Raw genomic sequence first — 21339 nt, 5'->3', positions numbered from 1 at the left:
GTCTCAATATATGTGCTCCAGTGGATTTTGAGAAATTAACGTTTAAAAAAAGATATATATCTGTAACAGCGGACCTGGCAGCGTCCCAGGACGCGTACTTTTCGCGCAACGGAGCTTTGTGAAGCGAAGCTGATTGGTTCTCCGGCGTCTGTCAACATTCCAAAAAGTCCGTAGCGGCCGCCATCTTGTCTCTCGGTAGGATCGAGAGACAAGGGGAGGTCAAAACAAAGGGGGAAATAACTATAAGGGGGCATAGTAGATCCTCGCTGACCCCCTAGGTTTGATGTGGAGGTTTTAAAAGGGCCCCGCGGGGCAAAAAAAAATAATAATAATAATAAAACGGCTGAATGGATTTGCACGAAACTTGGCAAAATATTAGGGACTGGTAGCCCGATGTGCCTTTGCTAGGTCTCAATATATGTGCTCCAGTGGATTTTGAGAAATTAACGTTAAAAAAAAGATATATATCTGTAACAGCGCTCCGCTTCGCGTAACGGAGGTTTGCGAAGCTGATTGGTCATTCTGTCACTGGGCTATAGTTGGGCTACATCTGGCTGATATTTGGGCTACATTTGTTTTTTTGTGTGTCTGGCGGCCATCTTTGGGCTACATTGGGCTTCATTGGGCTACATTAGGCTACATTTGGGCTCCAACATATATATAGGCCAATGTAGCCCAATATATATTTTTCAAAGTTAATTTTCGTAAAAACCACTGGAGCATATATCTTGAGACATAGCAAAGGCACATCGGGCTACCAGTCCCTACAATTTTGCCAAGTTTCGTGGAAATCCATTCAGCCGTTCGAGCTAAAAGTGAGTCCAACCGCCCTATGGAAATGAAGGAAATGAATGGGTAATTTGTAATTAGCAAATAGCTAATCGCAAACTAGGAATGGTAAAGAATCGCTATTTATTCCTTAAAGTTCGCTATTTAGGAAATGCAAAAAACTTTGATGATACATATGGCGGTTCATCTCTAACAAGATAAGAAGCATAGGGATACATTTATGATGACTGGCGCATCACCAGGGATGTGTTAGTCATTCTGTGCCGCTGTTCCGTCACCTATGGTGTGCTGCATTTACAATGCGGCGCATCATGGGGCAAAAACAGCACAGATGCGTGATGTATCTGTGCCGTAAAGGTGGCGCATTGCTGGAGTTGTATCGCAAGTGTGATGAAGCTCCAGCAAGGGTCGGGGGTGCCCCTGTCGCAGGGTTTCTGTTCTCACACAGAACTGTGGACAGAGGATTGGAACCTCGGCGAATTAGGGTGTCCCAAAACTCACGTTAGTAATCAAAAACTCCTTAGCAAGCTAGGTACAGTGTCACATTGGATATAACAAACTCTCAATGTTTAGACAATCCAGAATATGAACTTATAGTACCTCAGGATACGTGGAACTCATGAACAGTCGGTCGTTATATATTTCTTAGAAACCAGAACATGGAGTTAAGAAGAACACATGTGTATTTGAAATGTTTATTTACTAATGCCGTCTTCTCAGGCGTAGTATCTTAGATAATACAAGTACACATATTATCAGTAGCAAAATTACCAGCATAGTTACTAGTACATAAAAAGCGAATGGTGATAGTATGTTAACATGCTGTAAATGAATAAGAGTTAGCAACACTTATAAGCAGCCGCGGGCCGTGGAGGGAGTTACGGTGGGGCAGGGAGGCGGGGAGGGGGAGGGGCAAGGTAGAGAGGGCTCCACCCTGCTTCTCCCCCTCCCCGCCTCCCTGCCTCACCGTAACTCCCTCCACGGCCCGCGGCTGCTTATATCTCACCCTCCCTAATACACATATTATATTATTTGCTAAGAAGGTCTCTTTGTGGTGGTTTAGGGCGTGCCCATACTTTAGTGTCTTAGATTTGAAGGAATCACATCAGCATACACCAGCTCTCTCTTCATGTGAACCGCATCAACTGTTGTGTATGTGTGTTCGGCAAAGCAATATAAAACCCACCTCATGCCCAGAATTGGCAGAAGTTGCACTTATGTTATGAGTATGAAGTCGTGGAGATCAGACCTCATAACAATTCTGTATCGTGTTGTTCTTGAAACTTTAGCACTCGCTGTACAGATATAGTTTAACAAGCAAAGCAGATAGTAGAGCAATAACATATTATTCTCATGTAAACCATGATGAACTACTAGGTGAAAAGCTAAAGCAACACCTAAGTGTCGTGTGCAGAAGTTGCAAAAAAGGAAAAATGGCGTTTAAACCGGTAATGAGCCCATGCTAACTTAACACGGTGTAAAGATATCCAGGACCTAGATGACACCTCCCCATGATCCGGAAACGAACTGAATAAGATAATAGAAGTGCCATCTCATGAGAGCAGATTGCAAGTTTATATGTGGACGGTCCGCAAGGTAAAGCATTAAAAACTAGGAAAATTTAATGCTAAAGAAAAATAAAACAGCCAAGTACTTTATCGAGTCTTAAGCCAATAGGCAAGGTAAATAATAAAAACCTGACAAATAAGTCAATGAATTGTCAATGAAATGCTAGTACTCAGCATATCAAACATGAAAAAGGTCTATGACATAACTGTGTATGCAAAATAAGCTGCAACAGCCTCCAATAGGAAGTCACCGTCTTCATCCGAAAACAGTTCAGCCATCCAATTTAAAAGCGGAAAAGAACATACGTGCTCTCCCAGCACCGGATCCTCTATCACCATCAGAGGACAGCTCGGTGGGTTTTCAAGAAAGCTCTGTTCCAAGAAAGACTGTGCTGCCGCCAGTAAATTCCAGGGACCAAGTAGTCCATGCACCAATGCCACAGCCATAATCCTTTCGCCAGGACAAACCAACTCGTGAGTAATGATAGGAGTCATCAGCTGATTAAAGTCGACGTCAGGAGAAACCGGTCCGCAGAGACACAAATCAATGGCCCAATCGAAATCACAGGTCAGGCAGTGAAATACAGGCTGGACACAGGTGAAGTAGGAGAATCGAAAAGATAATCCATATGCCGTGCTTAATATCGCCAACGGCATTGTGCCATAATATTCTAGCATGCGATTGCGGAACAGTGTCAGCAGCTGCAGGGTGGGAGGTTGCATAGGAGGGACATCCATATTTAAAAATGTAAAAAAGCACAAGAGCGTCCGCTGGTAATGCAAGTAAAAATGCCAATCCACGAACCAGAGTGGAGAAAATAGAATGAAAGGAAGCAGGGATGACTCCAAAGATTTTCTCAAATGAAGTCACGAGACCACTGGTAACAACTTTAAAAAAGTGCGCCAGGGCCTTTGTGGAGGATGCGTTAAAGATAGTCTGAACCATCTTGCTGAAATTGAAAGGCAAATCTGAATTGAAAAGGGTCTGCACCTCTGTACGGGTGTTCGCTATGTGAAGCACGAAAGTTTCACGGGCCGAACTCAAGGCCACCTCTCTGTGAGACAAAAGAGCTCTTATTCTTGCCATGCCGTTGAAATCTGTCCCAAGGTTGGTATTTGTGGCCAGATTGAAAACTCCCTATGTTCATGTGTGGGAGGAAATAGAACATTTCTGCAGCAAATAACCCGTTCACTTACTGTTACGATAAAAGGAATACTTTTAATTAACTCAGAACAATCTTCATTATTGAGCATCAAATAACTACCATTTTCCAACAACTTGAACGTGGGGATGATAGCAGGAACTGGCGTGCCTTGCAACACGCAAGCCATATTTGGTCGGTGTTTGTTGCATGAACCGTGTAACTGTATGTGCCTACACATTAGTGAATGATCTGGCGTCTCAGTGCATTCCTCTCCATTCAGATAAACTTCTTGATCATCTTTGAAACATCTGTATGTGTATGGAAGCGACCAGACCTCATGAAGAAAAGCACTACCTAAAGGTTCATAACGACCTATTGGTATATATTTCATACAATTTGAAAACTTATATAAAGCAAAAGGCAGCGTTATTAAACCGTGGATAAGGCACGTTGCCAAAAAACCCGCAATCCTCTGCTGACGATGTCACTGAGCATGTCATGAATGATGTAATATGTGACATCATCAGCAGTGGATTACGGGTAATAGTATCTCTAGTTTACTCCCCTATAGCTGTCTTTCTTTTAACATAAGTGTCTGTTTCCTTCCCTTATACTTACTGTTTTTGGTTCGCTTCCGGTTCGCGTACCGGCGAGCAAACTGGGAAGCGAACTACGAGAAATAGAGGTTGGCACAGTTCCAAATATTGTACCAATTTTTTAATAACTGGGAGGTAGTTCTGAAAAGAACTTTTTTTTTTATTGTTTTTTTTGTTTTATATTTTTTTTATTATTTTTCGGAACATTTTTTTACTTTTTTTGAATTTTTCTGAACAGTTTTATATTTTTTTGGGTTTTTCTTGGAGGGGGCAATGAAAACGATTCATTGTAAAGGGCTCAACAGGAGCAACAAAACAAAAAAAGAAGTATTTATTATTTTGGGCGTTTCGTACAAACTTGCATATGATAGTCAATAGCTCTGTTGATCAGAGTGATGCTTCTTTCTCCGTAGGAAATGAATCCATCGCAAAATACGCAGATGTGTTTTACTTCACCAAATTTCATTTGTATATTTGGCACCATCTCCCTGCCCTCTGGTCCCGTTACTTCCGGTACAACAGATCTTCTGGCCATAATAGGGAGATTATCTAGGTCGTTCCGAAACTGTGCAGAACTGTAGTTGTTAGGATGCCACCTAGTCATATGGCGATGCATTGTGTAGTTTCCGAAACTGTATTTTTTGTCGGTCCCTCTGGACAGTCTATCTTGACATATAAGGCAAGTTACGTATCTTGCATTTACTTTTTTCTGACCTTTGGGAATTTTAAAAAATTGCCAAATGAAGTTTTCTTTCCGGTGAGACGTCCTGGGCTGCTCAGGCAAAAACTGCCTCTCTTCGTGCTCGTCGTCCTGTTCCTCTTCTTCCTCTTCTTGTTGAATTATAACTTGAGCAGGTGGTCCACTCTTCCTTGGATGTGGTGGAGGTGGTGGGGAAGCACCAGCTGAAGCTACTAAAGAAGCCATTGCTCAGTGATCACAAAGGGTCTTTCTCTCACAATGATGAAAGTCAGAGTGAGGAAAGAAGGAGGGATTTTCATCATTTGGGAAAAACAAGAGTTCTCAACCAATCAAAAGTGTTCATTTTAGATTATATGACCTAGTCTTACATCATCAGGAAACCAAAAGTGAAATGAACCAATGAAAAGTGTTATTACCAAGTCACATGACTTGCTGTGTTTACGTTAAGCGCTTTGCAGGGCCTCCCGGTTTGCTTCCAGAAACCTGCGCTTTGCGACTCGCTTCGCGTACCAGTTCGCTAACGTAGCACGTCATATGACGTATCACGCGACAACGTGAAACGTCATGCGGACGGGAGGCGTCACGATGTTGTTTTCTAACGCGGCACTTGCGGTAAAGAAACGTTTACCGGCTCGCGGTCTATTTCGCGGCATCAAGGTCAGCTAACGGGAAGCTTCCCGATTCGCGAAGCGGGAACGAAGAAAAAAAAATATTTAAAAAAAAAATTATTCATAAACATATAAAATATATTTTTGGATTTAATGAAGAATACATTTTACAGCTACAGATATTAGCTGTTAAAAAACCAATGAAATTCACAGAAAAAACCATAGGTTATAGACCATATATAGTTAGGAATTAGCATTTACAAAACCTTGAAAATTCACTGAAAAAACCATAGGTTATAGACCATATATAGTTAGGAATTAGCATTTAGAAAACCTTATTTTACTCACACAAAACCATTGAAATTCCATATATAGTTAGTTGCACTAACTATATATCGCGCACCCGCAATCCACTGCTGATGATGTCACATATTACATCATTCATGGCATGGTCAGTGACATCACTGATGACATCACTGATGACATCTCAAATGACATCACTGATGACATCATCTAGTGTCTGTGTGTTTTTGTAAAGTTTAAATACGTTTTACATGTTGAAGAATGAGTGGATGTATGGAAGACTGAGTGTGTGTGTGGCTGGCTGGGAGGTGTGTGACTCTGTGCATATCAATGTGTACTTGTATCAGTGATTGTATAAGAGAGTAAGTATGTGTTAGTATATGTGTGAAAAGTATGGTGTTCTGTGTTTAACTATAGATGAGGAAATCGAAGTGTGATTGATTCTTCACAGGACTGACTAGGTGTATGAGTGCATATGATAGTGTTCTAATAATAACTGACTGTATGTATGAGTAATTGTATGGGTGAATGAGTGAATGTGTGTGTAGACGTACGAATCAGTGAGTGCGTATGTAGTAACTGGTATTGGTGTGTCATGATGTCATCAGTGATGTCATTTGAGATGTCATCAGTGATGTCATTTCAGATGTCATTAGTGATGTCATCAGTGATGTCACTGAAGTATGGTGTTCTGTGTTTAACTGTATAGATGAAGAAATGGAAGTGTGATTGATTCTTTACAGGACTGACTTGGTGTGTGAGTAACTCCATGGATGAGTGGCAGTGTGTGACTGCATAGGTGTATGAGTGCATATGATAGTGTTGTAATAATGAGTGACTGTATGTATGAGTGATTGTATGGGTGAATGAGTGAATGTGTGTGTAGACGTAGGAATCAGTGAGTGCGTATGTAGTAACTGGTATTGGTGTGTCATGATGTCATCAGTGATGTCATTTGAGATGTCATCAGTGATGTCATCAGTGATGTCATTTGAGATGTCATCAGTGATGTCATTTGAGATGTCATCAGTGATGTCATCAGTGATGTCACTGACCATGTCATGAATGATGTAATATGTGACATCATCAGCAGTGGATTGCGGGTCGCGATATATAGTTAGTGCAACTAACTATATATGGAATTTCAATGGTTTTGTGTGAGTAAAATAAGGTTTTCTAAATGCTAATTCCTAACTATATATGGTCTATAACCTATGGTTTTTTCAGTGAATATATATATATATATATATATATATAGAGAGAGAGAGAGAGAGACAGAAACAGAGAGACAGAGGCAGCGAGAGAGAGCGGCAGAGAGAGAGGGTGAGAGAGAGACAGAGGGAGGGAGAGGGAGAGACAGAGAGGGAGAGAGAGAGAGAGAGAAAGAGAAAGAGAGGGACATTTGTCTTTTTTAAGTGACCCAACCAGCCTTACATTTTTGTCCCCATTCCTAAATCATTTCTAGTGACGCCACTGGCTCTTGATAATGCATCACTATATAAGAGTGTGCAATGCTGAAAACAGAGTGGCAGTCTGTACTCCGAGACCTAGTGAAGGGCGCAGGCCTGGATGGGTGCTGTCCCAGTACTGTCCAATCCGACTTGTCAAGTTCACTTTCTACTTATTAGCCAGCTGAGCTGTATTTGTTATCCAGTCAATCTTTTCCTACCACGTGCCCCCTATATAGTTGTTTCTTCGGCTCTGCCGAATTTCTACTTCTAAAGGGGGTTCCGCGGCTCCGCCGAAGCTCGTCGAAAATTCTGACATCGGGCATCGACCGAATATCGTAATTTATACTTGTTTTGAGTCAGAATGGTTAAGGTGCCCGTCCATCCAATGCGGATTCCTGTTAACTAAAAATCCTTCATCGGAGACTCAACCCGCTTGTATATAATCTGATACTCTGGATTTTAATATTTTGAACAATTAACAGTACAGTCGAAAAAGAAAGGAATACAAGAAACATTGGAGTAAATATATATTTAAGGAGTTGTATTGCTTTTTATGAAGTATATGGGCGATTTTTGAACCATTTAACTATGCTTAGATGGTCAGACTGTGCCTACATGTAAACGATAATAATACCGAAATATTACAAAGCTGTTGTTGTTTATCTCACAGTTCGTCAAAATCGATATATCCATCTGTCTATCTGTCTATCTGTCTACCTATCTATCTGTCTGTCTGTGTCTGCCTGTTTGTCTATCTAGCTACCTATCTGTCTATCTACCTACCTAACATATGTCTGGCTATGTAGACCTTTCTGTCTCTGTCGGGCGATCTTTCCAATTATTGGCGCACTTCTAGCTATTTGTGTGAATAAACTAGCAAGACATACAACCTGTCTTTGTGCCTGTCTACATTTACCTGTCTCTGTCCCTCTCTCGCACACGCATGCAGTGTATATTTAAATCTTGCATATATAGTTAAATGTGCTGTTTTCCTCTTTCTTGCCACTACAAGACTCGCGCAATGGCCGCATTCCAAGTACAGGTTAATATAGATTCCTGCCCACGGCCACTGACATGATTATGGGTTAATTCGCGTGTTCTAGTGGAGGGCGAATTCCGTGATAACCAGCGTTTGGGTGAGTGTCGCGACAGAAGGTGCGAGACATCTCTTGAAAAATAGTGTTGTCTTATGACACACCTGAGTGGAGCCCTGCACCCTCTTTAGAGTGAGCCATGGAGTAGGAGGCTAGCTTCCAATGCCGGAAGTACCAATATGTGTCCTCACTGCCCCTCGAGGTTCACGGGCACCCCCTTCTGGTCGACCCCAGAGCTGTATACTGGTCGACAACTACTACAATGTGACAGGAGAGAAAGTCCTAAGAACTCGGGGGCATATTATCAAGGGGGTTTATCTCCGCTTTTTTGGCTTTAAAAGCCAAGAAAGCGGAGATAAAATTATCTCCCTATTACCTAGCTGTCGCTAACACCAGTTAGCGACAGCTAGTAGGAGATAGCGACCATCTTGGGCCCCACTTTGCATGTCAGTGATATTTATCACTAATGACATGCAAAGTGGGCGTGCCAAGCAGTTAGCGACTGGAAACAGTCGCTAACATCGCTATCTCCTATTACCAACTTTTGGAGATATTCGCGCTAAGCGCGAATATCTCCAAAAACTAACACCTGCCCTGAGCAGTTCTTAGCCATGTTATCCAATGGGACGTGGATAACATGGCTAAGAGCATTAGCTCGGTAATGCATGAATATCGCTGACTTTTCAGCAATATTCATGCATTGCGGCCGTTTTTTATCGCATTTGCGATAAACCTTGATAATAGCAAGGTTTATCTGCGATAATTTCTAACGATGCTTAGCGTTAAAAAATTTGTTGCTAAGCATCGTTAGCGATAAATATCGCTTAACGTTGGTAATATGCCCCTCGGACCGATATTTTGTTGGCTGTGTCTCTTCACACCTTGAGCCGCCTTTCAGAGCGAGTTCAGCCTTTATAGCCTGCACTCTTAGGAGTAGTCACGCGTCCAGATGTTTGTGAGTGATATCAAAATAGAGCTGCTGACTGTGGAACAGGGGAACCCGGTTCGAGTCTCGGCGTCGTCCCAGCACCCCGTGATTCCGGACAAATCACTCAAAACTCCCAGTAGCTAAAAATGAATGCGTCCTTGTGTAATGTAAATGGTGCTCACTGCTTTGCGCCAATACCTTCCGGTTTAGTAAGCGCTATATAAGCAAATAACCAGCGAGGAGAGGAGTCCGAAGCACTTGTGCAAATAATACCTGCGGCTCACGAGCTGTGCTAGTGAACAGGAGGTGAGCAGCGCCAGGCTCTTGCGCGGGAGACTAGGATGAGCGCTTCAGAGGTGCAAGATGCACGCGATCCACCTAAATGAAAACATAAAATCTGTTAGCCACCTTGTGAAGCGAACGCAATATGAGATTTGTTAGCCAGCTTGTGAAGCGAGCGCGCTCACGACAGCAGAACGCCAGCAGACACGTACTTAGAAACCGAAAGCACTGAAGCTGTCTCCAGCAAGCTGCCAGCAGACAGATGCAAAAGCGCGTCCACACAGACAAATCTGACATTGAAAAAGCGCGCGTCCGACTCGTGTCCACATTCAAGTAAGCACAAGTGGTATACTAAAGTATACAAGAGGGTCTCGATGCTCGACCTAAAAAACGGTGCCTTCGTAAAAACGTGGCACACCTAAATCACATTCGTAAACATACTTCTGAAAGCCATATCAAAATCGTTTTAAGTGCAATATTAATAATATATCAGTTCCGTCTGAAATTCATCATAAATTCATTATTATTCAGTTTAATTTTCGCACCAAATTGTGCTTTAAGAAAAAATTACACAATAGGATATGGACTAAAATAGTGTTTTCCACCATGAGGCTGAACTTATCAAATCCTATTAGAAAATGCATGTTCCCTTGAAAATACTTTGGGAGTGTTGTACGTTTTTATTTTCATTTTATATCTTGGCAGATCCCCAGTACTGCCCTTTTATTTCCTTTTCCATCACCTCTGGCATTTTGTGTACTGCGTTCTGTGACTTTTTTTTAGCTTTCCGATCTCACTGCAGAGGCTTTGCAGAGAACACTTTTCGCAGTTCCTTCTCTCCTGCTCCATTCCCTTTGACATGGATGTACCGTAACAACTCGTTTTTTACAACGCAAGTCGTTACCATGACTTGCGCTGTAGGGGTGCTGGACTTAGAATAGTTAAATTTACTATTCCAACACCAGCCTACGTACAGTAGGGAAGGTGTTGGAATAGTAAATCTACTATTCCTTGTCCTTGAGCGCCCTCCAGCGCAAGTCGTGGTTACGACTTGCGTTGTAAAAGACGAGTCGTAACTGTAGTGCGGGGTAACATCCGCGTTGTAAAGGATGTTCCCCCTTTGACATAGATCAAGTGCCAGTACCCAAATTCTCAACACTCCGTCAACTACACACTCCTGTCCAGTAATCAGTCTGCCTTCGTATTCCACTCTTCCTCCCTCTTCTTGCTCAGGGGGTTTTAACTATATATTACTTGCTTCTTTTGCTGTTCTCAACTCACTTCCGATTCTCTTACCTCTACTTTTAAAATATAAAAAACACATAGGGAAGCAACAATGGAAAAATAGAGTGCAGCACAGCAAATGTTTAGGCGACAATTATCATCTCAACTGATAAGAGCTCTTTCCCAAAACAGGCCATTTGGTGCATATAATGCTAATATTCAGGCAAAATTGTATGGTTTATATATATTTTTCTTCCCATGTAAGTCTATGTCATAGAAACATATGACAGAAACGTGTTACTCTCTGCAATTCTTTTCTCGTGAGCAGGTGGTAGGATCTTCTCATAAAAAATGTGAGATGTCCGTGTAGCCAAAGATACAATACATGAGTTCGCTGAATAAACTAATTTCTTGAAATTGCTCTTCCGGTTGCCAATATCATCGAAAGCGAGGCTAAGCTTTGCTACGAAATACATGAAAGTGCCAATGAACTTTCTTGAATATTGAGGAGCAGATTTACAATAACTGGCGCATCCCTGCATATTAGCAGGGATGCCCCAGTTATTTTGCGCCACCATGGATGCGCTGCATTTACAATGCGGCGCACCATGGCGCAAGGATAGACAGATGCGAGAAGCATCTGTCGGCGTAAGGGTGACGCAGTGCTGGAGTTGTGTCACAAGCGCGACGCAACTCCAGCACTGCTCTGGGGTGCGCTATACCTAATATGCTGCGTCACTCCTTACTCCTGCTTCAAGCAGGCGTAAGGATTTGACGCAGCGGGGACGTAAGAGTGACTCAGTGAAACCTTGTACATTTCACTGTGTCACTTTTATGGGGCTTTCTTGCGACGGAATGCCCACCCTGCATACATTATACCTGACGCAGGTATAATGTAGTGCAGGGCTTTACAACATGACGCATCTAACTAGATGCGTCAACTTGTAAATATGCCGCATAGTGGCGCATTGTATAAGCCGCCGCTGTGTCACAAAAGTGATGCAATGGCGGTGAAAAAGTGTCGCAAAGGCCTTGTTAATCTGCCCCAATGTGCTCTAGGCCTACTAGAGTCATGCCACTTAACAAGAGTATTTATATCCAAGAGACATTCATATTTGATTAATATATCAGAGGATGTTGTGATTGGTGCATAGCATGCTGTGTTTTACAGGTGCAGAAATATATGAACTTTAAAGCAATAGAAATTCAAGATAATGCTTTCACAGCACCTTCCCTTTTGTGCTGGGTGGCAAACTTCTTTACAGAAATTCTCATGACCTCTACTTGAAAAGCTTACGTTTCGTTGCCTGCACCATCCTCAGAAGTAGCAAGGGCAAAAGTATTGGCCATACCTTTATTTGCAGAAGTATGAAGGATGATGCACATTATTATTTTTCAGCAAGCATACAGAAACATCATCTTTAAAACAATTGCCATGATTATTTCAAATATTTTAATTCCCCAACCCCAAATATTCTGCCCAACCACATCCAGATCCCACTAAGAAAATAATCTGGCCTGTCTGCAACTCTTGTAGTTTCCTGGCACTATTCATGATTAGATCTATCTGCTCATGTATGCTGAGTGAGGTGCTGGGCAGATGAGGGCAACATTCCAAATTTACAATAGGACAACTCCACACCCAGCTTTGCTGCTGAAAGCTGATATAATGCCATCCTATTCTGAACCAGCATCCTAGCATGTGCTTCTACTTGATCCACCCCTAATCCTAACACTAAATTGATGGAGATAGCAGATTAGTTCTTAATTTCTTAATTTCTTCTAGCCTCATCTAAAGCAACTGTTGGGATAAGAGAAGAAAATAATCTAGAAGTAGTCGAGGCAGCGCGCCTGCGCCTCTTCCTCTCCAAAGGGCTGTCATCAAAGTGTCTCATAGCAGAGATACCCAGGCCAATTCAGGGCAGCCATGTATAAACTACAGATCTACAAATATAGGGGCCGATTACGATATCGGTTTTCCCGCATCCTCCGGGCCGGCGGAAGCCACCGCAGGCCCGGAGGATGCGGGAAAACCGGTGCGGGCTGCAAAAAGACCCCCCACCAGATTAGGATGGCTGAGGGATCTTTTTTCCGTCCGCAGCTTTTCCGCCGCGGTCGCCTTCCGACCGTGGCGGAAAAGCTATAATATGGCTGGCGGTGTCTATCAGACAACACCAGCCATATTATGATGGAGTAAAATGTATGCTTTTCCGCCGTGGAAAAGCATACGGACCTTCACTTCGGGGACCCGTTGCCGGCCCCCTGGGTGAAGGGGGGGGTGGGGGGTGCACATGGGGGGTACCTATGGTACCCCCCTGCATTTGCATGAACAAAGTAGCAGGCTCCGCGCGGTGCCAGCTGCTTTGTGCACGCAAATGCGGTGCATGCATTTTTAACATTGCGGCGGGTGCAGCTTGAAACTGCACCCGCCGCAATGTTAAAGATTGAGGATGTGACCGCCACCCTGGCGGTCACATCCTAATCTGCACGGAGGGAACGCCGCAGCCCATGCAGACGTTCCCTCCTACTCTGGGGTCGCGGACGGACTCAAGTCCGTCCGTGATCCTAATCGACCCCATAGTTTGGTGGAACTTGGTAAACAACAGTTCAAGAGGAAGACAGAATTCATATGGGGGAGTTCAAATCAATTGTTCTCTTCAACAAGGTCACATCTACTGTTTCGAACAATAACACTGTAGAAATTTGCCTTACAGCTCTCTTAGATAAATTCGGTTTTAGTCAGTGCAAAAGGAGTCACATCAGGTGTGCTCCGGTTGAAAAGATTGGTAAAAAGTTTTTAAGGACATGATAAAAAGTGGGGGAAATGCCACACTTTGGCATTCGGTGCTCATGACAGAAGCAATCAAGGCAAGTGTCACTCTAATTAATGGGAACACCGATCAGAGGGATACTGCTCCCAAACCTCTACAGGCATGTGTGTGCAAATCCAGCAAGAGAAAAGATTGTATGTCCTTTTACAGCAACAGCACATAGGACTTTTTACCAAAGGTAGAACAGCGGCTCTATGTGAGGACCGGTTCAGTACAATTAGGCATGGAATCTTTTCCCCTTCTCTATCGAGAATGTATCCTGCCACCAACCAGTCACTCAAGGCAGCAGCAAAGACAAAAGACCAGACCCAGAGAGGGAGGGGGGCCCTTACCTCAGAGAGAGGTGGTAACAATAAGAGGCAGCAGGGGGGAGCATCACACGGTGGTGCTGGAGCAGGCTGAGAAGGTAGTCAAGGAGGCAGTGTCCATTTAACAAAAGGCAAAACAGCAACAGCCTCCATCCCAACTGAGACAGTCTGAATGAATGTACCAAACAATAGTGTGTAACTACTGTGAAAAAAGTGTGTAAAGGCTAGATGACCCCTCACGGGCGAACCACCATCGGGATACCTGATAGGTACTCACCAGATAAGCCCTGTTCTCATCATTGGCGGTCATTCAAGCCAAAAATAAATGTGTCCAACAAAAAATAAGTAAGTGCAGTGAAAAAAGTGAAAAACAAACAAATTCTCACAATGTGTAATTAGAAAGCATAGGTATGCACGTTACTATCACTTTTATTCTTTAACTTCGTGCAACCTATCAGGTTAAAAAGCGAGGTTGGCTGCTAAGCATGCATTCCAATACCACAAGCCGACATGTTTCATTGCCTTATCAACTTTTTAGGCAATTTCTTCAGGGCTGCAATTTTCTTGCCACTACATCAATACTGAACACACCATTCACCGAGACTGTCAACATAAAAACATACATATATAGTTTTTATAGTGTGCCCGCAAAAACTACATCTCGTGTAAACACATATCTGCACAGAAAACACTCTTAGGTTCCTCATATTTCCCCTTACTCAGCCATGGTGTCTCCTACCGGCCTTAAGGATTAGTGTACAATACAGGCAAAACCCCTCCTGTGAGTCGCCCTCTGTTCTCAGTCAATATCTGAATCTAAAATAGGCAAACATAGAACCGTGAAAAGAAAAAGTAACAAGTAAACTCAACAGGTTGAGTATACCAACAAAGGTTCGAATTCCATCAGGATTAGCAATTCCTCAAGCCTCGGTATCTACTCTCAAGACCCCCCTCTCCTTACCGATCTGATTTAAATGAAGCACGTTGTGTCCACCAGTTTCCTCGCGCTTCGTTCGCGTTTGTATTTATTTACAGCCACACCCGCTCCTCCTCACGTAGACGTGGCGGGAACTATCGTGAGAGAGTCGCCACCATCATGGAACGGGACGCGGATCTCGAGCTATTTTGGCTACTCACAGGGATAATACTCATGTTACCCTCCCGAACATGTAGGCAAACAAATACAACATCATATATTTTAGTATGTTTGTTTGTATTTTCAGTCTTATCTCATCCCTCACTGTATGCGAAACAGCACACAATGCTCAGCATGGAAACAATTCTGCCATATTGGACGCGGCACGTACTCTCACAGGAGGGTCGCCGCCATCATGGAAAGGGAGGGGTGGAACATGGATTCCAAGCATTTTAGACGCTAACAGGAACCCTGCTCATATCGAGATCCCAAAGTCGATTCCAACACCCAAAAATATTTTGGGATATATTATTGTTTCACCTTTGCCTGGAAAACAACATAATGGTTTCAAGGACTGGCATATATATTAACAATCATATGTTAATGAACCACCATTAGCGAAGAAAACAACAAGTGTAACATTACGATCAGGAAAGGAGTGGTTCCCGGGGCAGTTCAGCAATTGTAGCACCACGAATGTGGTCTATAGGCTGCAATGCGAGTGCGGCTTGCAGTATATAGGCCTCACTTCAAGAAAAATAACAAACATTGAAAATGCAATAGGTCTCGCATTTATTTGAGTTAGAGTTTTTGGCGCTGTAAATGGGAATGTATTTTACCTATGTGTCATGGAGTTGTATGTATGTGGTGTGTAGTGGAATTATGTGTGTTGTATGGGGATAGTTAATTGTGGAGCAGTATGACCAAGTAAAGAGAGTGAGGAGAAGAGCAGCAGGAGGTACAAGTAAGAAGAGTGAGGAGAAAAGTAGTGTGAGGCACAAGGAAGGAGAGTGGGGAGAAGAACAGCGTGAGGCACAAGGACGGCGAGTGAGGAGAAGAGCAGCAGGAGGTACAAGGATGCAGTGATAAGAGCAGCAGGAGGCGCAATGATGGAAAGTGAGGAGAAGAGCAGCGTGAGGCACAAGGATGAAGAGTGAGGAGAAGAGCACCACGAGGCATCAGGAAGGACATTGAGGAGGAAAAGATCAGCATGAGGCAAAAAGAAGGAGAGGGATGAGAAGAGAAGCGGAGGGACAAAGAAGAGGAGTGAGGCAAAGAACCACATGAGGCACAAGGAAGGAGAGCGAGGAGAAGAGCAGCAGGAGGTACGAGGAAGGAGAGTGAGGAGAAGAGTAGCTGGAGGTACAAGGAAGGAGAAGAGTAGCAGGAGGTACAATGAAGGAGAGCGAGGACAAGAGCAGCAGGAGGTACAAGGAAGGAGAGCGAGGAAAAGAGCAGCTTGAGGCACAAGAAAGGAGAACTAGGAGAAGAGCAGCAGGAGATACAAGGAAGGAGAGTTAGGAGAAGAGCTGCAGGAGGCACAAGGAAGGAGAGCGAGGAGGAGAGCAGCAGGAGGCACAAGAAAGGAGAGCGAGGAGGAGAGCAGCAGGAGGCACAAGGAAGGAGAGCGAGGAGGAGAGCAGCAGGAGGCACAAGGAAGGAGAGGGAGGAGAAGACCATCAGGAGGTACAGGAAAAAAAAGAGCGAGGGGAAGAGCAGCAGGAGGCACAACAGAGGAGTGAGGAAAACAGCAGTGTGAGGCATGAGGAAGGAGAGGGAGGAAAAGAGCAGCGTGAGGCACAAGGAAGGAGAGAGAGGAGAACAGCAGCATGAGGCATGAGGAAGGAGAGTGAGAAGAGTAGCTGGAGGCACAAGGAAGGAGAGTGAGGAGGAGAGTAGCGTAAGGCATCAGGTAGGAGAGTGAGAAGAGCAGCGTGAGGCACAAGGAAGGAGAGAGAGGAGAACAGCAGCATGAGGCATGAGGCATGAGGAAGGAGAGTGAGAAGAGTAGCTGGAGGCACAAGGAAGGAGAGTGAGGAGGAGAGTAGCGTAAGGCATCAGGAAGGAGAGTGAGAAGAGCAGCGTGAGGCACAAGGAAGGAGAGAGAGGAGAACAGCAGCATGAAGCATGAGGCATGAGGAAGGAGAGTGAGAAGAGTAGCTGGAGGTACAAGGAAGGAGAGTGAGGAGGAGAGTAGGAGAGTGAGAAGAGCAGCGTGAGGCACAAGGAAGGAGAGTGAGGAGGAGAGTAGCGTAAGGCACAAGGAAGGAGATTGAGGCAGAGTACCGCAACGTGAGGCACAAGGAAGGAGAGTGAGGAGGAGAAGAGCAGCGTGAGGTGGGGTTTTGTTCATTGTTCCAGATAATAACGAGAATGGCTTAATAATAATGCAGACAAGTGAGTAGGGAAGAAGGCATTGACACACAAGAAAGAAACTCAGCTGGTGCTAAAAACGAGATGCTAAATGAGGTTAGGGATTATGAAACAGTAAGCAGAAGTTAGGAGAGGAGGGGGCAAGTAAGCAAAACTAAAACCGGAGTAGAGCAGCTAGGGCAACAGAAGAGGAACTGCAAACATACATTGGTGGCACTGAGGCATACAGTTCTATTGTTATTGTAGTAATGTCTGTAAATGACTAAACAGAGAAATATACTTAGACTGGGGCAGAACACACAGAAAGACACAATAAAAGTACTTCCTATCAGCGAATCAGATAACCAAAAATTAGCTACGTTATTTTACAAACCCACATTTGTTTTAAAGAATAAGGGTGTGTGAGTACGTCAACAGAATCCTGTGGCAGGGTTCTGGAGAGTGGGGTGGTTAATAAAGCAAACAATTTTAACATTTTAAGGCACAGAAAACATTTTAAAGTCAGAAACACAAACAGAAAGGCCCACAAATGGAAGAACAAATAAACTAAAATTATGTGTAAATTTCCATAGATTATGATGGGCTGGAAACCGTTCAATTCTTTGTGGGCATTGCAGTAGCGCCAAGGATAAGGGTGCAGGCTGCCACCTCCCAGCTGATATCTGGTCTATAAATTCAAACCTCCCTATTACCCCTCCCACCTCTCACAGCCGTGTGGGGGGCGTGTGGGTGTGGAGCAGTAAATATTTGCTAATACCTTTAATTGTGGATGCTTAGTTGTGAAAGCTTTAGCAGGGCTGGACATTTTCTCTACATTAAATGCCACCTAGACGCATTAAAAACCACCTAATCCCTGGGAAATGGCTGACTGCGGTGGACTAGGGATTGCATTACCAAGGCCTGGACTTCTATTATTAATAGAGCTAGTGTGGAGAAGTATGCAGGCCGTATTGATTAACCTTACCATTTGGTAAAGTGGAACGGCTTTTCCAGCCTCCATCAATGGACTCTCCTCATTACATTCTGCGACCGAAGGGTTTTTTGATGACGTAGGGCAAGGAAGGGTGCGGGTAGTGGGGGAAATTAAGACATATATTCCAGCAAAACAACATAACGATGGATTGTAAAACACAATGAAGCCTACTTTTTAAACATGGGGGACGGTAGTGATGGGTGTAAGCTTTAAAACAATATGGGATTTCGGTAACTGATTTGGAAAACGCATTATTAATGCCCTCCAGTTTTTTAAAGTCTTGCGGCATATCTAAACATAATTTTGCAACCGGAGGCAAGCTCAACCGTGGGCAAACTGTGGGGCATATTATCAAGGTGGTGTATCTCCGCTTTTTTGGCTTTAAAAGTCAAGAAAGCGGAGATAAAATGATCTCCCTATTACCTAGCTGTCGCTAACACCAGTTAGCGACAGCTAGTAGGAGATAGCGACCATCTTGGGCCCCACTTTGCATGTCAGTGATATTTATCACTAATGACATGCAAAGTGGGCGTGCCAAGATGTTAGCGACTGGAAACAGTCGCTAACATCGCTATCTCCTATTACCAACTTTTGGAGATATTCGCGCTAAGCGCGAATATCTCCAAAAACTAACACCTGCCCTGAGCAGTTCTTAGCCATGTTATCCAATGGGAGGTGGATAACATGGCTAAGAGCATTAGCTCGGTAATGCATGAATATCGCTGACTTTTCAGCGATATTCATGCATTGCGGCCGTTTTTTATCGCATTTGCGATAAACCTTAATAATAGCAAGGTTTATCTGCGATAATTTCTGACGATGCTTAGCGTTAAAAAATTCGTTGCTAAGCATCGTTAGCGATAAATATCGCTTAACGTTGGTAATATGCCCCTGTGTTTCTAGTTCACAAGAGCTAATGAAGTTCTGTCCGAGGGTACAGTAAAACAAAAAACAAATGTGTACACAGCGCAGTGCAACAAATGCCTCTTCTAAATTACGAAGCCAGTACTGGCTGATTAGCAAGTGATGCTGGGGAGGGGGGGGGGGCAACAGTGTGAAAATAAGACTAAAACAAGCAACCACAGACTTTGTTTCGCATTTGTATGCCTCAGCAGTGAACTGCGGCCTGGGTCCTATGATGCAGTGGGCTACGAGACCCATATTTGGGAATACCAGTCGCTCTTAAGGAGGTCACACATTGAAAGACAAACATGTTATAGGAGGAATGTTGAAATTATCTCAGCCAATCAGTTGATTTTTCAGTAATGTGCCACTCCAGACAAGAACAACCTATATGCAAATGCGACATGCACAACACTGAAATAACAACCTTCATGTTTTCTACTTTTGGACAGATAAAATTACTTGAATGGTTCAAAGGAATACTTAGCCTGCAGTTATGAAATCTGGTAACGATCCCACTCTTCACCAGAAATAAAGTGTCACCTAGCAACTGCAACCCCAAACAGTCAACAGAGATCTAATTCATAGCCCAACACTAAAGTGTTATTATTTCTCTGTGTTATTTATATGGTGAGGCGTAAACTGCTAAGGCAAAGAGACACTTTACAAGCTTGACCAATCTGTAATCTTTGCCCATACAGTGGCATATTATAATATATGAGAAATATGCATACTAGTGTAAAACGGAAAGATAGTATACAATAGGGTAAAACAAGGTAAAAGGGAAGATTCATCTAAAGCATGAGATGTAACCTTAAGGTGTTGACAATACTGCAGGATGCTGTGTGATGGGGAAACTAGTACCATTTATCTGTACCCAAGGAAGACATTTACAAGGTGGAGCACAGCTACTAGCTGGAACCATATCCAGAGACAAGACAAAGGCCCATTTTTGACATAAGAAGAATGGTTATATCATTCATGACGTATGTTACACAATATTTTTAAAATACTCCATCTAAACTAACAGTTCACTTTAATATGGCGCTCAAAAGGAAGGAAGGTCTATTTTCCCTAGATGTTCACCAGCAGGGCCTAGACAAAAGATCTGATGTACCTTGCACTTTTGGAATCACAGACCCTTCGCTTTGCAAAACCACGAAGCCGGCACCTGCAATAGTGCGTTTTAGTAATTATACAATCCTTTTTATGAGTCAGAATTCTCTTTTTCGCTCACTGAACGGTTTTAGCAACTCATTCAGAATTGCAGTTAGGAGAAGACATGAAAGAAGCCTCCTATTGTAAAAGCGATTCACAATGGTGTGTATCAATGATTTATAACTGTAATTGTGGTTGCAAATCATTGATCAGATAATGACACCCGAGTAGGGGTGGTATGCCATTTTCAAACGGGAAGGTGTCAATGTTAATCAACTTCCCGTTTAGGAATCATCTAATTTCCCCCACCCTCTTTCCCCAAATAATTTGCAAAACAGTACACATTTTTTTTAAGAAGAACCTGTCACTAAGGGCCATAGGCTGCTTTAAAAAAGTTCCTGTGCAGCAGGAATACGAATGCAGGGATAGAAGTCTGCTGTCTCCTGCAGGCCACCATCCTTGTATTTGCAACCAAACGAAAGGGGTCGCAAACAGCAACCTGCTCAATTAATATTTATGAGATAGGTTGTTTTAGGACACTTTCCAAATGGCCCTTTAGCAGTGTGATGTATTAATAAACTGGTTGGAACACAAAATGACATGAACATTTCAAGAAGTAAGTGCTTGGTTTGCATTCACTATTTGTGATCTAGACTTCCCTGCAACTGGATGATTTACGTAGATTTGAAGGCACAGAGTGCAAACTCACACAGTGGGTGGCACCTCACTCCATGTCCTTACATTTGTCCAGTTCTGCCCTGTCATGCGATAGAAATCCTAATGAATGAATAGGGGTTGTAGTCTTAACTTGATTCCATTCACCAAACCAGGCTAACAAACCTAATAGCAATAATGTGACCTGGATACAAAGCATGTGTTGACATGCAGTAAGGTGGCCACCCTCAGAGTCAGATTAGGAAGGCGGCAGTCGGGCATTGGGCGGATGTCTCAGGGTCACCTGTGGGCCGTTTCTTTAGGGCCTCAGTCAACCAGCCCACAGAGCCTTACTGTCTTCCAGGCCCTGCCAGGCCTCTGAAATGTGGGGCTAGCATCATGAGGAGGCAGGCTCCTAGAGGGCAGAGGCTTACAAAGACACTAGGTCAGTATTGTACTGGCACTGGCAGACTTCAGCTTGGCTCCGTGGGGGACGGCCCAGAACCCCACAAGCAGTGTTCCACAACCCTACCAT

The 21339-nt window shown here is 43.5% G+C and overlaps 1 long non-coding RNA gene across 2 annotated transcripts in view; it reads right to left on the bottom strand.

Annotated features, from left to right (window-relative positions):
- LOC144772960 (uncharacterized) overlaps positions 1–15009 on the bottom strand; it is a 940307-nt gene extending 925298 nt beyond the window's left edge. For both annotated transcript variants that reach the window (XR_013599883.1, XR_013599882.1), the window contains exon 1: positions 14789–15009. This is a non-coding gene — a long non-coding RNA (uncharacterized LOC144772960). The remainder of the gene's footprint in view (positions 1–14788) is intronic.
- Between the last annotated feature and the right edge of the window lie 6330 nt (positions 15010–21339).

The sequence above is a fragment of the Lissotriton helveticus genome, chromosome 8 (assembly GCF_964261635.1).
Source record: "Lissotriton helveticus chromosome 8, aLisHel1.1, whole genome shotgun sequence".
In the NCBI taxonomy this organism is placed as follows: Eukaryota; Metazoa; Chordata; class Amphibia; order Caudata; family Salamandridae; genus Lissotriton; species Lissotriton helveticus.
This window is presented reverse-complemented; position numbering and strand designations above follow the sequence as displayed.